This window comes from Salminus brasiliensis, chromosome 19, assembly GCF_030463535.1.
Source record: "Salminus brasiliensis chromosome 19, fSalBra1.hap2, whole genome shotgun sequence".
Classification (NCBI taxonomy): domain Eukaryota; kingdom Metazoa; phylum Chordata; class Actinopteri; order Characiformes; family Bryconidae; genus Salminus; species Salminus brasiliensis.
In genome coordinates, this window is record NC_132896.1 from 29,053,260 (window position 1) to 29,075,589 (window position 22,330).

Consider the following 22,330-nt stretch of genomic DNA (forward strand, 5'->3'; position numbering starts at 1 on the left):
ATTGCAAATATATGTGAAAAATGCGTTGCTATATAACCTCCACCATCCCTGTTAACTGCCATTTCGTAATGACCTGAGGTATTGAAAAAAGGAAAATGGCTACCCGAAAATGCTTTGCTATCTTTTAATAGACTTCTCCTGCTTTGTGAGCATCAGCTTTTTTAATGTTTAAAATGCTAGGCAGCTTCTTAGAGGAGCCTGTGGCAGCTGATTATTGGGAGTCAAAGTCTGGGGCAACTGATTATGGTTTGAGGAGTCAAAGTCACAAAGTCTTGAAATTTGCATCATCTGGCATTTCCTAATGAAGACGTGTGACGTAGCTAATGAAGTCATAGCCCTTACAATTGGTAAATGTTATGTGGGAGCTCAAATCTATTAGGTGCCCAAACTTTTGCATGGTGACCTTTCAGTTTTTTACTCAAAACAATTCTGTGGACTCTATGAACTTCATTTCCCATAACGTACCTTTAATTCTCACAACTACTTGCCAACTAAGACCAACGTGGTTATGATAAACACTATCGTCCCACAATGGGAAAATTAATTATAACCCTTTGTGGTGCATAAACCACAGAAATGACACTAGTGGACTGGAGGGGGGAGAAAAATAGATACAAGAGAAATTTAGCAAATGGGCCCTTTAACATGACATCCATCAGGCCTATACTTAGAAAGATATCAATGATCATATGATTTATGCAGTATGAAGCTGAATGAGACATTGAGTAAATTCACCCTCTTACCCATAAACTGCATGACTTATCACCGCTACTTTAAAGGAGAGCAGCAGTAAATTAATGAGAACACTACGTCTAGACCCATTAAAGAAAAATGGTCCTACAGAAAAGCATTTAGGGTTAAGGCCATCACACCCTTGGTGAATATTAATGAATGTGCTGTATTTGTTTTATATACATTTTAAAAGTGCCCTCAAGGCCACAAGACCATGGTCTTGGCGTAGATCTCTTAGTAGTCTGGGCCTTGTTCATCACTTTAGTGTCATTGTACCTCAGTACAATAGAATTTGGCCTCCACATTTAACCCATCCATAGAAGAGAACACAAACACACACAGCTATAATTGGGGTTTAGGTGCCTTGTTTAAGATTAAGAATAGAGCAAATGCTGTTCCTTTGCTACCCTCTGCCACCCCCCCCCCAAAAAAAAATGCCATCATGCATCCAAATTTAACATTTCATTTAATATTTTTTTCTTTTAATTTTAAGGCCCATATAAGGACTTCTGCCTTGTTTCTTGTTAATTTGTGTTGGATTCATGTTCATGTGTTGCACCTGGGACTGGGAGCATTTAAGGAGCTGGCTGACTGCTTCTCGCCTCTGTGAATTGATTCTCCACGCTTCGGTGGCGTGTTCATGTTGGCAAGTGTTCTGATATGGTTCGAGTGAGATCCTAGTCTGATTCTAGAGGCAAGCGCATTACGTCGCTCCCTGCTCATGCTCCTTGGCGACCCCAGCTCATGAGGCAGTCACAGCGTTCTCAGGTTGGACTTGTCTCGTTATCTAGTCAAGCAGCTGGCTCTCCAGCTACCCCGTTTGTTACCTCATTGTTGTATCAGTCCCAGGTTTGTTGTTTTCACCGTCTAGTTTGTCATGTTCTGTTTGGTTTCCCATCTTGGCCATTATATTGCTGTGTCCTTTTGTGTTTAATAAATATCTTTATCTCTGCGAATGTTCATCCCATCTTGTCTGGCCGTACAAGCCATGACAACATTGGGTTCCATTGAAAATAAATAAAAAAACAAAATAGTATATATATATATATATATATATATATATATATATATATATATATATATATATATATATACAAGTGCATGTGTGTGTGTGTGCATGAAAATATACGTATATAAAACACAACATGAGCCAGTGGCAGCACACTGATTTTCCAAGAACCCTCAGTGGTCAGTGGCCGGGGTCAGGTCACAGACATTCTGAGTAAATATACATTTATGACGCACAAGTGCACATAACAGCACTGAAGGGGAGAAGGCAGAGCCCTGCTGCAGCAGGAGATTTGAACAGCAGTGGAAGGGTCCAGTGCCAGACTGCTCCGGGATGTCCAGTCTCTCTGTGAGCCTTGGCCTTAGCCGTGAGAGGTCTGGTCTAAGGAAGGCTTGTGGATTCTCTCTTGGTCATGTTTTTAACCTGTTAAACTCTGTAGTCTTGTTGGCAGGATCACACTTCCTCTATTTGTTCTTGCTGGACACCTTGTGGGTGTGTTGTACTAAAATGCATGTTAGTGTACTGCCCTGTTTTAGGCTAGATCTGTGCTGCAATGAAATGCAAGAAAAAAGTGATCTTATTTTTATGGAGCCATATCAATGAAAAATATTAAGAGCCTAGCATAATTTGTAACTCTTAGATTGCTCTGTAAAATCTGTAGTTCATACATATATGGAAACTAAGCTGCAAAAATAAGTTTTGTATTTATTGTTTTTGTGAGATATCCACCTTTTCGATTTACAGCAGTCTCATGAATGCACAGTCATTCATGTTGGAGTCATGAGTGTTTTATGGGATACAGTACAGTTTGGCCAATCAGAGGTCAATCAGCAGAGGTCATTTACATATATCAGTCCTAAAGGCACAGTAACAAGAAAATACTTTAATTCTAAAGAATTAGGTGAGAAACAATATGGAAAATCGTCATGCACAAATCCATTATGACTATGTTTGCTACATATGCATGTATGATGGGAGCTTACAAATCACACCTAATGTAAAAATTTGTAGAATGTTCTTTTTTTGCTTTTGTGCAGAATTATCTCTTGATCGTTTCTCAAGGGTTCGGTATTTAGTTTGACTATGATTGTGGCACATGACAAATAACACAATAGTCAAATATCACCAATCTGATTACCGGTTACCGGGCAGAAGTAACTGCTTCTCATATGCATTAAATTGTAAAAATTCAACAGTCATGTGTGCAGAAACACTATCTGTCTCCGTAGACATCAACGGGAGGCAAACCAAACAATTGCTCCACTATCATGTACTAAATGTAGTCAGCCTTGGTCAAAATATCTGGGAATACTGTGAATACCAACGTGAGAAAAAGATGACCTGATATCCAAAAAGCATGAGGTTAAAATTCATATACTTCTTTAATATTTTAAGGAATATTCATTGTTTAATTTTTCGTACACTGTAAAAGGTAGTTTGTTCAACCTAAAAAAACAACACTTTTTACAGTGTACAGTTTCCAAATGACAAAATGAGAAATCAAAAGTTTGGGTCAGTCAAACGTTTGGGTCAGTACTTAGTAACATACCCATTGGCAAGTAGTATAGCTTGTACATACGTTTTGTAGCCAGTCTTTCAATTGTAGTTTGGGTGATTTTTACCCATTCTGCCTTGCAAAAGGCATCTAATTCTTGTGTCATTCTGCACCAATGCTCTTTTGAGGTCTATTCACAGCTTTGCAGCGATGTTTGTTTAGAGTACAATGGGAACATTTGTATGCCACTGTAAATGCAGTATTATGGGAGGAAAGGTCTTAACAAAAAGCATCGGAATTAATCGCACTCGAGAAATCCTAACAAAGCTATAAGCTATTTAATCAGCACAAAAATAACAGTAGTAATAATCGTGGACAGTTGGACAACTGGAAAGATATGCAGCACCATCTTGCCAGCTCGAAAAATAGGCCCACAGGCAATTAGCACGTTTCTGCCTAGTCCATGAAGTGAAGTTGATCCTTTGTGGATTTGAACTTCTAGCGCAGGATTTTCAGTTCTCTGCAATATTAACATGTTCTGTCATTTCAGCTTTAGCGGCGGGGTAGACGAGCCGGATGAAAGAAAAAAAAAAGGGAGGAAAAAAATACAGTAATCAGCATCGCCTCTTTCATCTCTTGACTCGTTCGTACCACAATGAGGTTCAGCGCAAATCCAGTCCGGGCGGTTCGGGGAAAAAGAAAAAAGAGAGCTATAAAATAATTATTGTTCTTCTATAATACAGTGGGAGTCGTTGCATTCGAGATTGCATCACTGCCCTCAGCTAGTTTCCTCGGCTTAGAGGGATCATTCTGCTGAGCCATTTCACCCTCGCGTTTCATACGGGCTCTTCCGTCTAAAAAAAGCCTCATCCAGCAGGGCTGAGAAATCCTGTCTTATTCAAAACCCTTAGCTATGGGGATCTGCAGGGTGTGGATGGGAGGGATATCCTGCCTGCTCAGTGTCAGCTTGGCCGCATGTTTCACTGCTGATATCCACTCACTGGTCCGGGAGTATTAAGGAGCAACTGCCTATTAAGGAGTGACGCTCTTTGTCTTAGTTCTCAAACGACAGGGTTAGGCGTTAAAGCCATTAGGCTGACTGCTGGACCTCAGAACTGCACACCTTTTGTTCTTAAAATAAAAAGGAACAACCACAAACACGTTCTGTCTATATATTTAGTTGCTGTTTACATTACAGTAACACCGCTTGTGTATTTACACTTGTATCAACCTCAGATTTGACTCAGCAGTTCATATAAATGCAATGACCCTTGTCTTATTACACATGTATAGCCACAAAAGGGGGAATATCGCTGCTAACCAATGAAAAAGATATATTTTTAAAATGTTTCCTGGATGAATAGACCAATAGAAATGCTCTAAATTACTGGGAATAATTGGACTTCCATCCAATGTTAAGAACATTTTTTGCCTTCTCCTGTAAAGTCACCAGTTTGGAGATGCATGTTTTTCATTGGACAGTGATGGACAGTATGCTGTTCCTGCTATTAAGAAATACTTGTGTAATTATAGAAGTAAAAACTAAGGCATGTATTTACACAAGCTGTACTACTGTAGCGCATCTCTTATAGTCAATAAATCACCAGTAGTTACAATGTTTTTGAATGGGTAATTAATGTGTAACTGCACAGTTATTATAATACATTTATGATCTTATATTTATGATCTTTTTGGCAGGATCTAAAAATGACACTGGAAAAGCTTGGATTACACTGAAGACTAGATATAGATAATAGATAAATATAATAAATAAATAACCCTGTCAAACTGAGTGTGATAGCTTCATTCAGAGAATTTGGTGATGCCCCTTTTTAACTCGTTTAAATGTGACCCCCGGGGTAGTTGGTGAATGAGCATGTCAATGTTGATTATAGTGGAATAGATCAACATGTAGCATGAGAACTTTCTGTGGGCCGTTATGTTTCCATTCATTATATTAATGATACATGAAACCTCTTTCATTCTCAGATCCACTGTAGTTTTATTTCTGAGCGAGTGTGGACATTTATTTACAGCCTACTTCAGAAAGGAAGATACAAATCAGACACAAAATACAAATCTATGGATTTGATAATTGGATGATGTTCTTTGTAATTCAAATACATGCAGCAGCATTGAGAAATTATGCTGTTATAAAAAATAAGCCAACTGAATGTATGGGACTATCAGAGTTATCAGTTAAACTTAATAAATGTATGATTAAATAGTTTATTTTAAATGGACTTTAATTATAAATTGACATAAATTGTAAAAGACAAGCGTCCAGGCTTTTTTCTGTCCTGGCACCAAAGTGGTGGAACGAGCTTCCCCTGGGTGTCCGAACGTCAGAGTCACTCGCTGTCTTCAAACGTAGACTGAAGACCCACCTCTTCCGAGAGTACTTGGACGAATAGCGAATAGAGTACTACGGTCACCTTATTGACATGTGCTTAGTAATGTCTAAAGCTTAGAGGTATCTTTGAACTATTAGTCTACTCTAACTAGCTGAGGTTTTCTTGGGTAAATAACAAAGTACTTTTGTAAGTCGCTCTGGATAAGAGCGTCTGCTAAATGCCGTAAATGTAAATGTAATTATTTATTTAACAAAAATGAAGCCAAAATGGAAAAGCCATTTGTGAAAAGCTAAGTACACCCAATCAATCAATAGCTTTTCATCAACCATCAACAATCAACCACTTTTAACAGCATTAACTTGAAATAAACATTTTCTGTATCTTTTTCTCTCACTTTTCAAAACAATGTTGCTTTAGTTAATTGAGGTTTGGGATCAACTGGGATCATTGTCCTGTTGCATGACCCAATTTTGCCCAAGCACAAATGACCCCCCCCCCTCCTCCACATCATATTTGACAGTTGGTATGAGAGGTTTGTGCTGATATGCTGTTTGTTTTTTGTTAATTATGGCACTGCAGAGTATGGCCAAACCACTTTGTCCAAACATCCTCCCTTTGTTCAGAGGACATTGTTCCAGAGGTCTTATAGTTTGTTCAGATGCACCTTTGCAAACTTAAACTGTGCTGTCATGTTTTTTTTTTTTTTTTTTCTGGCATCCCTTCCAAACAAGCCATACTTGTTCAGTTCAGTTTTTCTAATTGTGCTGTCATGCCCTTGAACATTTAGCATGGTGACTGAGGCTGGTAGTGTCGCTTGTCACAGTCTGACCTTTGGGTGAATTTGCTTGGGCCTGGGAAGACTGAGAAATGTCTTGAATGTTTTCTACTTGTGAATAAGCTTTCTCATTGTAGAATGATGGGTTTTTACTTGTTAAGAAATGGCCTTATAACCCTTACCAGATTGACATCTTTCCTCCTTGGCATGGTATTCACACATACCTGAATTTTTCAGACCAGCAAACAGCCAAAACTTCTGCTTTTATAGAGGTCGTACCACAAGCTGATGCTCAAGGGCATTTGTTTTTACTTTTTTGACTGTATATACTGATCATGCACAGTTGCAATTTTACAGATCTCTCTTACACTCCCAGCTACACTAGGACACACTCATGTATATGCATTTATCAGAGTAACTAGGTTCTAGGCCTGTGCAGAACAAAAAAACCCTAGAATTTCATTTTCAATTCCACCTTAATTAAGCAACAGTTACATTCTGGCAGAGAAGTAATTTTGTGGATCAATTTCCTAAAAAGTTTTTGGGCAGAGTCATGGCTTCTGAAAGAATGTAGGATAAGCTGTGCTTGACTTTTTGTTCATTTTTTGGCATCTGGCTTGACCGCCCAAGAAAAGGCAGATATTCCAACAAGATAATACAAGATAATGCACAGTTCATTAAGCAAACTTTTGGCATAATTAAAAACCCATCTAGATTGCGTGGGATTATGCGATCATTGGAAAATGTGTAAAAAAGGAAAATTCAATAATTATATGAAACCTACACAAAGTGGACTGATGAACTCTACGCTATTAAAGTGGATTGCTTAAAGAATTGCTCAATTTGTGTTATGCAATGTTCTTTGATGCGGCAAAAATGAAGGCAAAACTGTTTCAGTTCTGAGTCCTCTCTCCCACTTCAACTCAGGGTGTATATGTATATATATGAACATTGACACTGTGCACTATGCATCTCAGCAGCCCTGTTAATGTGAAATAAACCAGAGTGTCATTTGCTATTCCCTTTAAGAGCCAGGTGCAGTCTGACTTTAGCGGATTGCTATTTCAATGGCGCACAATGAACGTCTGACTGTTGACGTCTGAACGTCTGACTGTTGACGTCTGAACGTCTGACTTTTGACATCTGACCAGTCAGTGGTGCACCTGTGTTTTCCTTTGCCAAGATAGCTATATGCCAGAAATTGACCTGAACACACCTCATTTCGAGACCACCGCGCCCATCAATGTAGATATATTCTGAACCACTGTTGCTATTTAAATGACCCAGGTGGAAGGCGTGAAAATAGACTGTTGGTGGGGTGTAAGAAAGCAATGAGCATCACAATGAGCCTTGCACAGGGTAGGACCTACATTATACACATGGTAAAAAAAAAGATCATGTATACCACAAAAGCCTTTTTCTTTGTAAAAACCACACACTGTTCCAAGTATAGAGTAATACTCATGCATGGAAAAAAAAGCTTCTAAAATAAAAATGAGATCAGACTCCCTAGACACTTGAGTTACGTATCTTTAAAGAAATTATGCTCTCTGTCTAAGCAGCCCAGGTAAGCAAAAAAGCCTGAAGACTCGACCTTCCCTCTGAAACGACAGGGCAAGAGGCCACAGTTTCTTGCCTGACACTTCTAATGAACTATGACATCATTCTAATGAGAAGTGACATCAGCCCCAGTGACACAGACAAAAACAAGGGGTGAAGATGCAGCAGTTCCCGAGGGTCTGAAGACCTGCAAAATGACCTGGCTCAGGTTAATGTTTCCCTCCATGCTCCTCACTCAAAGCAAAGCAGCAGGGTGCCCACAAGCACGTGACTCACTGCGGAGAACATGGCTTGCAGCAGTTGTGACCTGATTCTATAATAATGTCCAGAGACAAAGTTGTGGAAGTACCAGGGACTCAACTGGTTGCCTTTGAGATAGATGTTTGATGGTCTACTGTACATGCTGTGTAGAAGATTGACTCATCTTTAACTGGCATTTAACAACTTTAACAGATTTCTAAAATTAGCATGCTGGCTTAATTGCTGAGATGATTTTAATATCTGCGGTTTGTTGATATTCCCAAGAACTAAGTGCAGTAGATTCTGATGCCTCTGCACTGTGGTGTAATGAAACAAAAAAAAAAACAAAGCTAAATACAGTTATAAACATGCTGTGAAGCCCCATATTGCAGAGTACACTGAAACTTGTCAATCAGACACATTTCAGACAGAGTTATGCATGTTCAATAAATGAAAACAGCAACTATCATTCATAAGTTAACACTGCCATGTCAGCATTTTCCAAAATCTGTATTTTGACCATCAATAGTGCCATTTTTTCTCTTGGGCAGCATTTTTTGAACAGCTTCAGTTTCAGTGACCTGAAATAGCAAGATTTATGAATGGGAATTTTAAATGATGAATGGACCCTGCCAAGGACTTTTGAGTAAGTGAATAAGTAATAAACCCGTATAACAGTTAATAAAACTTTGCAAATAAGATCTATTGGACAACTGAAGCTTGTTCGACCCTCAGAAAGTATTCTTACCTCCTTAGAATTCATAAATCACAACTTAAAAGATTCCTACTGATCATCAACATCTACTATCCAATCCTGGGGTTGGCAATTCCAGTACTGCAGGGCCACTGAGTTCTTGCACAGTTTTTGCTTTTTCTGCTCAAGCACATATAAATTCCACTCACCTGTTAATTGCCAGGTTTAGTAATTCTGTTCGAGTGATGGACTCCCCTGCCATACTTACCTGGCAGGGGAAATACCATGATCTTCTCGTTCACCCAGGGTGAGGCTCAGCCATTGCACTCTGGTTGTGCTGACCCCTGCGAATTCCCCAAATGTGGGAATCTCGACTGCATAATTTCTGGTAGTGGGGACTGCGTTCGCGCTCTCCCCTGATTTTTTAGGGGCAGTGGTAGAGGGGCAGTGGTGGTTCAGCGGTTAGAGTGCTGGGCTATCGATAACAGGGTTGTGGGTTCGATTCCCGGGCTTGGCAAGCTGCAGCTGTTGGGCCCTTGAGCAAGGCCCTTTACCCTCTCTGCTCCCTGGGCGCTGGAGTTGGCTGCCCACCTGTGTGTGTGTGTGTGTGTGTGTGTGTGTGTACACGTACTCACTGCCCCTAGTTCACTAGTGTGTGTGTGTTCACTACCACAAATGCAGAGGACACATTTCGCTGTACAGTGTAAACTGTACAGTGACAAATACAACCTTTTAAAAAAAAAATAGGCTCCGGCCCCCATTGCCCACCCTGATCCAGTTGGACAGTTAAGAGACTTTTGTGCTCAAGGTTTCCTTTATCTTAAAAAAAAAGGAATCTGAACATTGGTTGATGTGTTTTCACATGACCTATTCCTACCATCAGCGGTTAATTACTGCCATTTATGTAGTCCAATGTTTGTCCCTTACTCCCTGATGATAAATTTAGTATTGTCCCTGTTGTCCGTGGTTTTCTAGTAAAGATTTATGGCATTGAATTACTTGCATGGAAGCCTCCACTGAAGAATTCAAATCCTAAGAATATGCCTCAGTGTCTGACATTAAAAAAAAGATTTTTTGTCAATCATAGGACAGCGTCGGCCAATGAGCTTGCAAAAAAAAAAAAAGATCCAGCCAAGGTTGCAGCTCGAAGTTAATGAAAATCCAATAGCTTCCCTGACGCCTGCGGATACCATGTTTGTGTCTTCGGGGTGATAATTAGTGCTTAAGAAATGTCACTTTCGTTTGAAGCATGGGGCTGCGTCGTGCGCGCGCCCTCTGCAAACAAGGAAAAGCGCCTCTTCGCCTTCAGCAAGATGACAATGGAGCTGGGTAATGATGCTGTGCAAAGGCCTTGAAAGGAGCTCGGCAAACCTGAGCTTTAGCTGGCAAGTTTGGGTAGCGACAGCAGTCCCATCCCAGACGTCCTCTCCCCTCCGGTAATTAAAGCACAAGGACACCACAAAGGTTAGTTTAGGATGATAACTCAATTATCTTAATCCCTTTCCTCACTTCCCTCACTCTTGCCTAATGAAGCGGTGGCTTCGGCTGTGGGTTTGGGGCCGCAAGCCTGTGAAGGGCTTTTAAGGTGTTGGGATTTAGGGTGAAATGCCTTATAATACGCTAATACTTTAGCGTGAACTGCGAGGCCAACTCCACAGACACTGCTTCATGAGCTCATCAGTATAGTTGACAAATGCCCTTGTCATGCAGTTTCTCAGTAATTGAAGCAAACAGCACATAAGCCTGGTGATATAAACAAGTACCGTGACATTAGCAACACTTGACAGTTACCCAGCATGTGGTCTTACTGTATGCAGTTTATTTCTTTATTATTATAAAGATGAATTACCAACCTCTCTAAAGCTCTTAAGCCCTGTGAATATGCAATAAGGATGTTACCAAACATGAATATATTTTGGAAAATGGACAGATACAAATAGTTGTGTATTATTGTAGTTCAATCTTTGAATGTTTATCATTAGAAAGCTCTGCATTAGATTTGTGGCATTTGGTGAAGTTCTAATCCAGTTCGATTTACAGTTAAGAGATTAAACCTGTTGCAGAGGTTGATGAAAGTAGCACTAGGAGTCCTGCACCAAAGGTTCCTCCTCTCAGTATGAAATGGGCTGTCCTAAAAAAATGTGGGTCAGGTTACATCAGCATGGCTCCGCCCTCTCTTTGAGTCTGAGCATCCTGGAGAGCTATAGCTCAAGACGTGACTGTATCTGTATATAAGCCAGTAACTTAGTAACAGATATTAGAACCTCAGTAAACCCTAAAGATTGTGAAATTACAACTGCAGTTCAAAGCTCTCAAAGCTGTGTGAGTTGCCATAGTAACGTAAACAGATTATGTTTACCAATGATAGAGCGTGAGGACTGAGGGCTGTCAGTTATGCATGTTTAATATAATTTAGTATCAATCATGCAGCCAATTTTTGAGAAGTGCTGAATGGTTCAATTAACATCCAAGTTTAGTATAATAAATAAAATCAATGTAACAAAATGTGTTCCCAGGGGTTTTACGGTCCCAACAGTGGCAGATTAGTGGACCTGGATATCAAACCCACAACCTAGTGATCAATAATCCAGCACCCTAAGCAGTTTTATTTATTTTTACTGCTCAGGTCCATTTTGCAATTTGCAATTAACCTGTGTTAATTAAACTCTACACAAGACCCAACCTCGAGATTTACTGTAATAAAAAAAATCCCTTTCCCATCTTCTTCCTTTGATTTAGCCTGATCTGTAGCACAAGGCCTCAGTATAAATACAGCCAAAGCTAACTAACCTATGGATCCACATGGATACCAGATCAGACAAACTCATCGGAAAGGACATTTCCTATCAGCATCTCACTCGAGTAGCCTGACCTGAACGCTGCCTTCCTGAGTTCCAACATTAAACCATATTTGTATACCAACTGAACCTGAACACACTAAAGAAATTACTTACACACAGACAGAAATACACTCCCAGTTTTTTTTTTATATTGTTGCACACTTCTGAAGTTTGCAGAGGCCCTGGGCTTCAGGCCTAACAGTTATTATTTTAATACAGACTTGAAACAGTTACAGGTGGCGACATTGCATTACAGTCCTACTGCACAATAAAAGCACTGTATACGCTACTGGTTCCCTGAAAAGTGGCAGAGATCAATATTCAGTTTAATGCAATATTCAGTGCTTGACGCACTGTATTCATACCGGCTTGATGGAAAAGGGATGCATCCTTTGAAATGCAATGCTCATACACAATAGCTATATCGAGCGTGACTTCCCATTATGACTAGCCCACTTTGCCGTAGTTCGACTGGGCGCTGGAGGCCGTATGAGTGCTAAGAGGAGCAGAAAAGTGTGAAGTGGGAAGAGGTAGGAGAGACACAGTGTCACAGCTGCTCTCAGGTTTAACACACAGGCAACATGATGCACACGGACTGCAGGCTTTATTAACTCACACGCATGTTCATGCACACACACACACACACACATTCTCAGGCTCATTGACCTACACACGCTCAAGGACCTAGTACGGAGTGCTTTGCGTGTATTAATCATTATAATTAGCGGTGGAGGCTGTACGCTACTTTCAAAATAGAACCCGCCGTGATGTAGCACTCTCTGTTAAGGTGTGTGTGGGTCTGTGCTTGTTTTTGTATATTTCCAGGACAGAAAAAGCTCTGACTTTGTGAAGTCGGGACATTTTAGTCAGGACATATTTCAGATTGTCCTTGGTGGAAAACCTTTTCAGGAACGTGAATATGAAAGTTAATGTAAGGCGTTTTCTGACAATTTTTGTTGGATCTGGATCTGTTAAAGCAATTGAATTAATAAAAAAAGCACTTAGTAATACTGCTAAACCACTACAGCTCCCAAAATACCATGCAAAAGCCCATTATAACTAAATATAGGTATGTACACATTGTAGTGCAAAAGTCTGCATGCCCTTTGTGTGCAAAATCCTCTACATTAAACTTAAATATGCCAATTTTCTGCATATTTTACAGCTATCTTTGCCTTATTTACTCAACTCGACTCAACATATTGGGGCAAAAGCATGAAAACATAACTAACAAAAATGTGCCATAACCATACTACATAAGTATGAATCCAAATCCTGTCATTGTATTAACCTGCGTCTATGTGTGTGTGTGTGGGGTGTGTGTTTTCCTCCCAGCTGCACCTTATCCAGTCTAGGCACCATGTGTCAACCTTGTCCACTTTCCCCCAAGTGTCTGCTGTCAGCTCTGCAGTCTAGTCAGCCAAATCATCTGATCCATGATTAAGCTTAATAGGTGCAAATCGCTGTCAATATGTCTCTCGCTCCCCATCATGACCCACCACTGCTTTTTCCAGTTCATTTATAGCTTGCCATATTACCTCACTGCCCCTTTAATTCTATAAATAATCCAGCATTTTTTCTGCTCAGTGACACAGTGCCAGAACGGTGTCTCTGCTTACAAAAAAAAAGGAAAAGAAAAGAGAAAAAGAAATTAAAGCCTGGCTGGCTTTTCACTGGTTTCCCCCTTTCCACCCTGATAATGTGGCATTGCAAACTAGATGCAATTGTGAGGATACAAGTGGACCATTTTGTGAGTCAATAAATGTCATGGTACATTAGATCAAGAGAGGTATAGAGGGATGAGGAAGGATCCCTATTGTAATGGGGTAAGGCAAAGGACACAAGCTGGACAGCTAAGCCTCATTGTTAGTAGCAGGCCTTTGCATCAGGCAGTGCACACAGTTGTTTAACAGGAACAGACATTGCCTTCTACTTGGAGGATCGATTTGGAGGAAGTTCTGTACCATGTCTCCTCTTTTAAAACTCTTAAAAAACTTAAAACTTAAAACTTAATAACATAAACTCCCCCAACATGACATTTCTATATATTTATAGTTACGCCTCCAACATTTACACAAGTCTAGTCCACTAGCGAATGCCTTTAGAGCTAAATGCAGCATATGGAAGGGAGGCTAAACAGACTAAAAGCTAATGCTAGTGCTAATTCTGTCTGAGTGAAGGACCATTTAGAGGAGGGGTGTCAAATATGCCATTAAAAGACCATTTGAAACCTAACATTGTGCGCCTAGCTTCTGAAAAGTCACATGACTGACTGACACTGGCCATGAGCTTTATATTCAGCCCCTGTCCGGGCTCTAATATAAATTAAAAACAAGTTAATATAGAGTGTTAATATAATAACACATCCCAATAAACCTGTTAATGATCCAAGTAAGTGCTCAGTGTTTCTTTAACCCTGCAGAATTTGCACAGTGCTATAACAGTGCTAGCTACACAAACTGCAAACTGCTGTATTAATTAAATGATAAAAAATATTTACTGAATTAATGAAGCTGCAGCAGTTCTCATGTTGAGTTCACTGTTCGGCAGTCCCAAGATTTTGATTGGTTTGACCAGAGATGTTGGTTTGTCCCTTTCTTGTCCTACCTTCAGCTGAATCAGAAATTCGAATCGGTTCTGCTGTGGAATTTGACTCTCTTCTTGTTCATGTCTATACATCAATGTCAGTGCGGTTTGGGTAAAGCGGATTTCTCAGGGGAACGCAACCCATAGGGACTTCAACCCAAACCGTAGGCTTGACACCCCTGATTTAGAGAAGGGTCAACTAGACAAAGCCCTCCTGGCACAAGGACAGCCACAAGCCAAGCTAGAAGGCTGTGAGGAGAACAGTTGCCAGCTAGCCATGTGGCAGTCTAACAGCTAACCCTTCCAGATGCTACAATCTCTTCAGCCAGTTAACCGCACATCAGGATGACTGGATAATGAGAGAACTCTAACGGTGAGTCTACAGTAACATGTCTAAAAATGCTAGGCTAGGCTATACAGTGACATAAGCCAGCAAATAAAAGCAGAGCTTGTTATTTTTCTTTTTCAATCCTCTTTCTCATGTTTTTTATATAAAAAACAGTGTCTTTCCAAAGTCAATTACTCTTTATAGTCTGAAGAACAGCTTAAAATACTGGCAGAGCAGCTGTAATTCAGAACTAGCTGCTCTACCAACCTACAGAACCAACAAATCTGATATTATTAAATATGAAGTCAACCTGTGGCGTCGTAGAGTCACTGTACTCTAGTCAGCTCCATGTTGAGGTTCTACTACTTCCCAAAACAGGCACAGTACATACAGCATTACTTCCGAAACACTTCATTGCAGGGGTGGACAGCATAATTGGAGTGTCTATCTCTAGACAAACCACAGTATTTGATCAAAATGTCTCAGAGAAAATGCGATACAATCCAGAGCCTGCCGAGCAGAAAAGGTTGAGCAGGGACAGTAAAGGCAGTAGAGAACATCCTCTGACCTTCAGCAGCTCTCGGGATTTTTGATTTACATTCGATATTGACTCTTCTTGTACTGACCATTTTCATGCTTATGTTAAGTGCCTGTTTTGTGGAGACCCCATTGCTCATTCTGCAGGAATCATCCCATCAACCTATTGGCTCAGAGCCTGGAAACCAGATGTCAATCAATCACCCTGCTGCCCTCCAGTGGAGGAGGCGGATTTATGGGGATTTGTGTAGATGCTCTTTGCCATGCCTCCTCTTGTGCATCAAACATTCTGGCTCGGCACATGGCAAAGGACAAGGCATCAGTCATCGCTGTGTCATTGCTAATTAGCATGCAACTCCCAAAAATTGGGTTTTAATTCCAAGAAAAATAAGGTACCCAACAGCCCCTGGAAAAGCCAATTTGGAGAGCGGTATGTCCCATTGCTCAGCCATGATCAAGCTAATACCTTCGGAGTCAGTTATCATTAATCAGATTCGGTGGGAATGGATTAACTCTCGACCACTGGACGTCGTCCAAGACAACGGATGCCATCCTGGTGCTGAAAGGAAGGTGCGTGGAAGATTGCGGCCCCTCGGAAATGGGAGATGAATGCGTTCATTGTGCGCCATCGTTCACAGAAGCTGCCGTGTTGTGGGGGCTGTGCCTTGAGCGGCTGGATTGTAAAAATAGGAAAATGTCTTTCATGCGGTTCTGAAAGCTCAAACCTCCTTACCACAGCGAATCAGGGGGTAATTTGTTTGAAAAAAAGAGAAAGCATGAGAGCCTGTGAGAGCCACAGAGCTTGTGTAGTGTTTAGGTTTGGAAATGGTTATAGAGCACTTGTACAAAAGAGCCTGACATGCCATTCAGAAGATGCCGTGTATCTTGAGGGTATGAAGAAGATGTGAACTGCTCTTCACTTTTGGGTAAATAAAAAAGGCACCATTTTTAGAACTCCTCCCAACATGTTTCCCAGCGAAACTGAAAAAGAAGAAAAAGAACGAATGCATCATCGATTAGCATGGGGCGTTTCGAGCCAGCACGAATCACGCCTCCAGCTTGTGAGCTACAGCTGCTTCTATGACACTGTACCACCCAGCAGCCTTTGATCAACTCTTTACCATGGCACTCATTCAAGTAATCCAGGGCTGCGGGCCTGAGCTAAAGGCCAAGGTGTCCTGACCGATAAGAAGAAGATCAAGCTGATGCCCTTAAAGAGTTCCAGAATTCAGTTAGCGGGGTGCGTTGCCCCGAGCCGAGACCCCACGGTTGCTGCTGTCTTCACTGCAACATCTCGAGCAGCACAGTCAAGGACAAAGCAGAGATAGTCAAGCATGGACAACCAGAGGGCAAGAACCAGCATTTTCATGAATAGAAAGCATTCTAGAGCAAAAATGTTCCGATAAGAGGTCTCAAAGCTTCAGGGAAGCCGTGACAGTGCAAAGGCAACAGCGAAGGCCCCAGATCTGTGATCGCTGTGATCCTTTGAAAGCACCAGAGATGAAAGTAACTTTTGATAGCACCCACAGACAGCAACCCGGGCTACAGCTTTAAAGGTGGTGCATGTCAGACAAGCATCCCGACTCAGCTGGACAGAGAGGGTTTGATGCTAACTGACATGGAAACCCTTTTCACTCCTCGTTTCCATTTTCGTGGCCCATGTTTGTGCTGTTGATACCGACCTTCCTTTTTTGTCCCTTGTTTTTCAGGCAGGTCATGATGCGAAAAAAAAAGAGCTACAAGTGTTTCAGAGTTGTTGCTTTGCAGGTAAACCTTGACAAGGACAACTGCTACATCTTGGCAAAATATGCATTTCGCATGCCAATGAAATATTAATAGGAATGCCATTGATCAAAGTGGTACATGGAGAAGAACTTGTCTGCTGACTGGAGAGGTAGCAAAAGAAGAAGCAGCCATGTAGGGGGAACATCCATCACGTCTACTCTCCTCCGTTATAAAACGTCAAACGAGGGAAAGAGCTGTCTCTGCCTTGCTTCTACCAATACCACTCCATTAAGAGCGTACACATCGGCTAGCGCTGTAATGGTTGCCGGTCCACTCTTGTCAAGGTCTGTTTTGACGACACGTTGCGTAATTGATGTTGGCCTGTGGACTGTCAGCTTCAGTAATCGCTCACAATAGAGCAATGAAGCAATGGCCGAAGCTTTCTCTGGAGAGGCACCATCCTGCAGGCAGCCTGCTGGTCCTGACTAAGATAAATCTTCACCCATTGTTTAAATGATGCAGAAACCAACAGTCGGTGGCTTTTAAGGACGAAAGGAGACTGCATTCGTATGTTCTCCAACGTCCCTCAAAATAAACATCATTCATTCCCTAGCAGAAGAAAAACATAATGGATGATTCACGTGACTATGATGCAGCTAAGAAATTGGAGACATCTAAGGGCGTATAACCGTTTTTTCCCAACAACTGCCTTTGACACTGCCTGATAAATAAGCCAAAGCAAAAAGCATATTTTGCATGGAGCTCATAAGTAGGGTGTTAGGGAACTAAAACAAATTATGCTTTTAGAGCTGAACTAAGCATACCAAATTATACAGCAGACTCTCAGATGCACAGTGCAATTTATTTCTTGTCTGCAGCTCTAGGCGTTGCCAGGACACCACATTTTATATGTCGGAATACGAGGACATAAAAGTCCTCGGTCAAACCTTTTGGTCAATGGGAGGACTTATCTGAAAATGCCACAAGAAAGCATTCTTAGACCGGGACATAAAAGCTAAAAACATTGTTTTAGAAATTGGAGCATAGTTTATTATGACTGCCTTAATATATTAGCTGTAGCATTTAAACAGCAATAATAATAATAATAGTATAGGGGTGTAAAATACTGGCACTGTATGTGTTTCTGTATCAGTTTATTAGCTCAGATTTCAAACCTTAATTTTCAGATTTGAATCAGATTTTGAACCTTGGTTTATGAGGTTTATGAGCAATCAATTAGGCACACTTGATTTAACCCCTTAACACCACAAAGCATATTACACAGTAAGGTGAATTACTCAGTAACTACAGGGACTTCTATGAAAGTGGGTGGGGCTATTCTCTAAGATTAGAAGTTCTTAAGAACACTTTCAGGCCTTCTAAGGGGTTAACAACAAAGAAGATTAACCCCTCAAACAGCCTCACTATTAGTGTTATTACAAACTTCTATCACCAAAGAATAGCCCCACCAGTTTGTACAGAAGTCCCTGTAGTTACTGAGGAATACACCTTGGTATTTAATAAGCCTTTCTGCATTAAGGGGTTAACACAAAATAAAAAACAATAACATTTCCTGTTTAAATATATGGATAGAAATATACTAATCTGGTAGCCATGTGGGTCAGCTGTGATATTACAGTATAGTATACAAGGTCATCAAGGAACGTAGACAGGAAAGAAGGTTATTGGGAGATGCACATGAGTGAGTATAGTTTATGGTGAATTTGGAGCTTGGGTTTGGTGTGGAGCGAGTTGAAACACGAGCAATTTTCGAATTGTTTCTTACCTGGGCCTACACAGAAATTAATTTCTACCAGAAGACTCTGGAGACCTGAGAGCAGTAAATCGTGAATTTAATCTTGACGAATAATAAGATGGGAACAATGTTAGCAAGTGAAAACTGTTGATTGTCTTTGGCGTAGGCCTGTCATCAGCCCATCTTGCAACTTTGGGACTCGTTATGTCACTTCTGAAAGCAGCAAAAAAATGTGTAGGTAAAGGTCTTTTAACACTGGTGGTTGGCTGAAGAAAAGTGATGTTGCATTAGAGTCTCCTAGAACATTCGCTAGAGTTTTCATTTACAGTACAGCTTCCTGGTTGTATAGTATCTGTATTTGTATTTGCTTAGAAAGTATTTTCTGTCCATTCTGAGTGAACTATTCCTATTTGATTTCATCCTTATGATAGTACTATTAACAGTGGTCAAATAATAATAATAATAATAATAATAATAATAATAATAATGATAATAGTTATCCTATTAGTTGTTATTACTGTTTTTCTGTTCTATCCACATAATCATATGAATAATGTTGATATGAAGAGGCATTGCTGATTTGTGTTCCATTAAAAAATAGTAGATAGTAGATATTCAATAGCATTTTGCATCATGTTATTTATCTCCAAGATGTGCTACAAGTATCTTAATGTAGTAATTTTCAGCATGTTTTGTTGTTGGTCATCCAGGTAGAAAAACATCTTAAATTCGTAGAAAAATCAGTACATAGTTCGAGTAGCATAATTCGATTTGTAGAACCACATGTGGAACCCATTTGATCTGCACAAAACCATGTTTAGAACCAGGTTCTTTAACACTAAAAGGGCTTAATCTGAGCTCTGAGGTTGTTTTGAGATGAATATTAAACAAAACAAGAAAAACGTTCTGAGCATTTCAACATATGGAATTCAGTTACAGGTGGCTCTCTTTTCCCGCTATTCCAGCATGCCTGACGTTACCTTGGGAACGCAGCAGCATCTGTTCTTTCCTCAGGAAGTAGCTGAGGTAAAAACTGACCAACAGGTTCTGATTTACCAGCAACACTAGAGCAAAACCATATGATCAGAATTAGAATATGTAGGATCAGGCAGAATGGAACAGAAATGTCATCACGATAGACATAAATGAGGTTTCAGAGCCTTGTCAAGGGAAAGGAAAGCTGATAGTGATCAGGGTGCACGCCAATAAAAAAAAAATCTGCAAAGAAACCTAAAAACAACTTAAAATGATCAATGAAACGTTATGTGAATTACATGAAAGTGAAGGATGTGCAACTTAATAGCATGTGAGCAGACTGGTGCACCACTGTCCCAGAGAGACACGGCATGACAAATGACATGTGCTGATTGCAAGAAGTCGTGTTGCTCATCAGCCTAGTTAATAAAAAAGTAAATAAAAATACAAACATTTTTATGGCATATTTTAATGTGAGAATTGCTTTAAACATGCTACCTTATTTAGAGGTAACCCAGATTACTCAAAATGATTAGTCAAAATGACCCCTGCAGCCATTCTAGTAGTGTCAATTTCAGAGGCTTGCTCCTGTAAAAGAACCATATAGAACAACTTTTGCCAGTTTTCCCAGAAAAATGAGCCATTCAAAATGCAAAAGTCCGTTCACACATTATTAGATCTACATAGCCGCACTGCTTTTACAGAATAATGCTTTTTTTAGAGTGTACAGGAATTTACAGGAACGTAATGGCTCAAGACTAAAGCATTACATTTCCATTACAGCATCCATCCATTACATTACAGTTGATCTACTACAGTGATCCTATACTGGATGTTTAAGGCCTGTTTTGAGATGTTTCAAATTTCATTTCCAGCTTATCCTGCTCTATAAAGTGACCTGTGGGCTTAAACAGCAGACTTCTCATCAGTGCCCAAACATTGCCTTGCGACTGCGACATCAAAGCACGTTACGAAAGCTCAGCCAGGACGAGAGCTCAAAAAAAAAAGAAAAAGGTGAATGAGACTCAGCCTCGGGCATTATTCATGCATCTGTTGTGCTTATTCATGCCGCGTGCACCTTCCAGAGCATGACAACTTGACACACAGGGTGCACCCAGCCCACCGATCCCATAGCATTACTTCTACAGTATATACTACAAGAACTCAATCAGCAGTAGAAACCATTGAACCCCCACAATGTCTATGAACTCTAAAAGAAAAAAAAACAACAATACATTGTGTAAAATTAAAGGGTTATTGTCGACACACATAGAGCAAAGGCATGTGAGCTGTTAAACACAGCTTATCTTTGCGTGCACCGTGAGGCAGGCGGAACAGAGAGGGAAGAGAGCGACGACATTTCTGACCTAGATAGAGCAGAGGACGCAACGTGGAAAGGCCAGGATTAAAAGAGCCGCTGCAAGGCAATGCCGAGCCTGAGATTAGTAGAAAAGGAACGGTGGCGGTTGATGTGCATTCTGAGGAATCTCTCTCTCTCTCTCTCTCTCTCTCTCCCTGTCTGTCTCTTTGTCTTCTTCTATCTCTCGTTCTCTCTCTCTGTCTCCTCTCAGTTGTCCACTCATTCACCCCAAGCACTACTGTGACCTCATACACAACAAGGATGATGTGCATTTCCTATTAAAAAGAGAAAGATGAAAAGAAAGTAGGAAGGAGAGGGGAAAGAGAAAGAGATGGATGTTTAATGCAGAAAAGGTGTGGGCTATGCTATGTGTTCTAGTAAATTTCCACAATTTGCCTGATTTTAATCAAATCCTGACACCAATTTTAACTCCTTAAACCCTGCACGTAGGCCCCACACCTCTCACCAGTCTCTTCCCCATCATAACTGCATTGCTCTCATTATTACCTTTAGTTTCATAGGCCCTAAAATAGAGCCCTGTGGGAAATATGCTAAACAGTTACCAAATAATTCACTGTAGTTTCTGCATCAATAACAGGAAATGTACAATAATACAAGTAGGGTTCAAAAGGGTAAGCGTCCTTTAATGCTTTTTCCCTCTTTCTTAAACTCCTCGTTGCTCTTCTTAGCTCCAAACTCTTTGGCAGCATGCACAGTTAGTCAATCTGAGTTAGTGACCTTATTTGAAATCTTGTACTTTGCCACCACCGTGCATATTTCAGCAACCTATGATTAAAAGATAGGCACGGTTGCAGGAGAAAATGTCAAATTGCATCAACTTCCAAGAGGCTACACTGGGACTTTGGCTCTATTTACTGAGAGCCTGATAATACATTCATGGCGTTCATGCAGACTTGTTGTTTTGGAGTCATATAAGAGGTTATGTAAGATTTTAATTACTTAAGGACTGTAGCGTGTGTAATTAAATTACATACTAATTAAGTTCCAGTATGACTGTGGTTAAACATGAATGACACTGAAATGATTCCGAATGTACTGCTGTTGATATGTTGCATAGATATCGTCCTGAAAAAGGAGGACTCCCGTAACCCCAGTCTTAAATCATTGAGGTTTAAGAGGTTTCCAAGGGTATGATGCACTTTGTTAAATGGATCGCATGCTAAACAGTGTGTGGAGGGTTTAAAGACCGCAATCAAGCTTGATTTATTTTATCTGCAAATTGTTTATTTTTTATTGAGTGGCTAACCTGGTTGGTAATTTAGGGTGACAAAATTAATTACAGTCAATTAGATAAACAGATGGTCGATTCTGTGGTAGGGGATGAGGGAGTTTATCATTAACTG

General features: G+C 40.4%; 1 non-coding gene across 1 annotated transcript; it reads left to right on the plus strand.

Annotated features, from left to right (window-relative positions):
- Nucleotides 1-9,119: 9,119 nt before the first annotated feature.
- On the plus strand, nt 9,120-9,278 carry LOC140541623 (U1 spliceosomal RNA). The gene has a single exon (XR_011977949.1). It is a non-coding gene; the product is annotated as a U1 spliceosomal RNA (small nuclear RNA).
- Nucleotides 9,279-22,330: the final 13,052 nt, after the last annotated feature.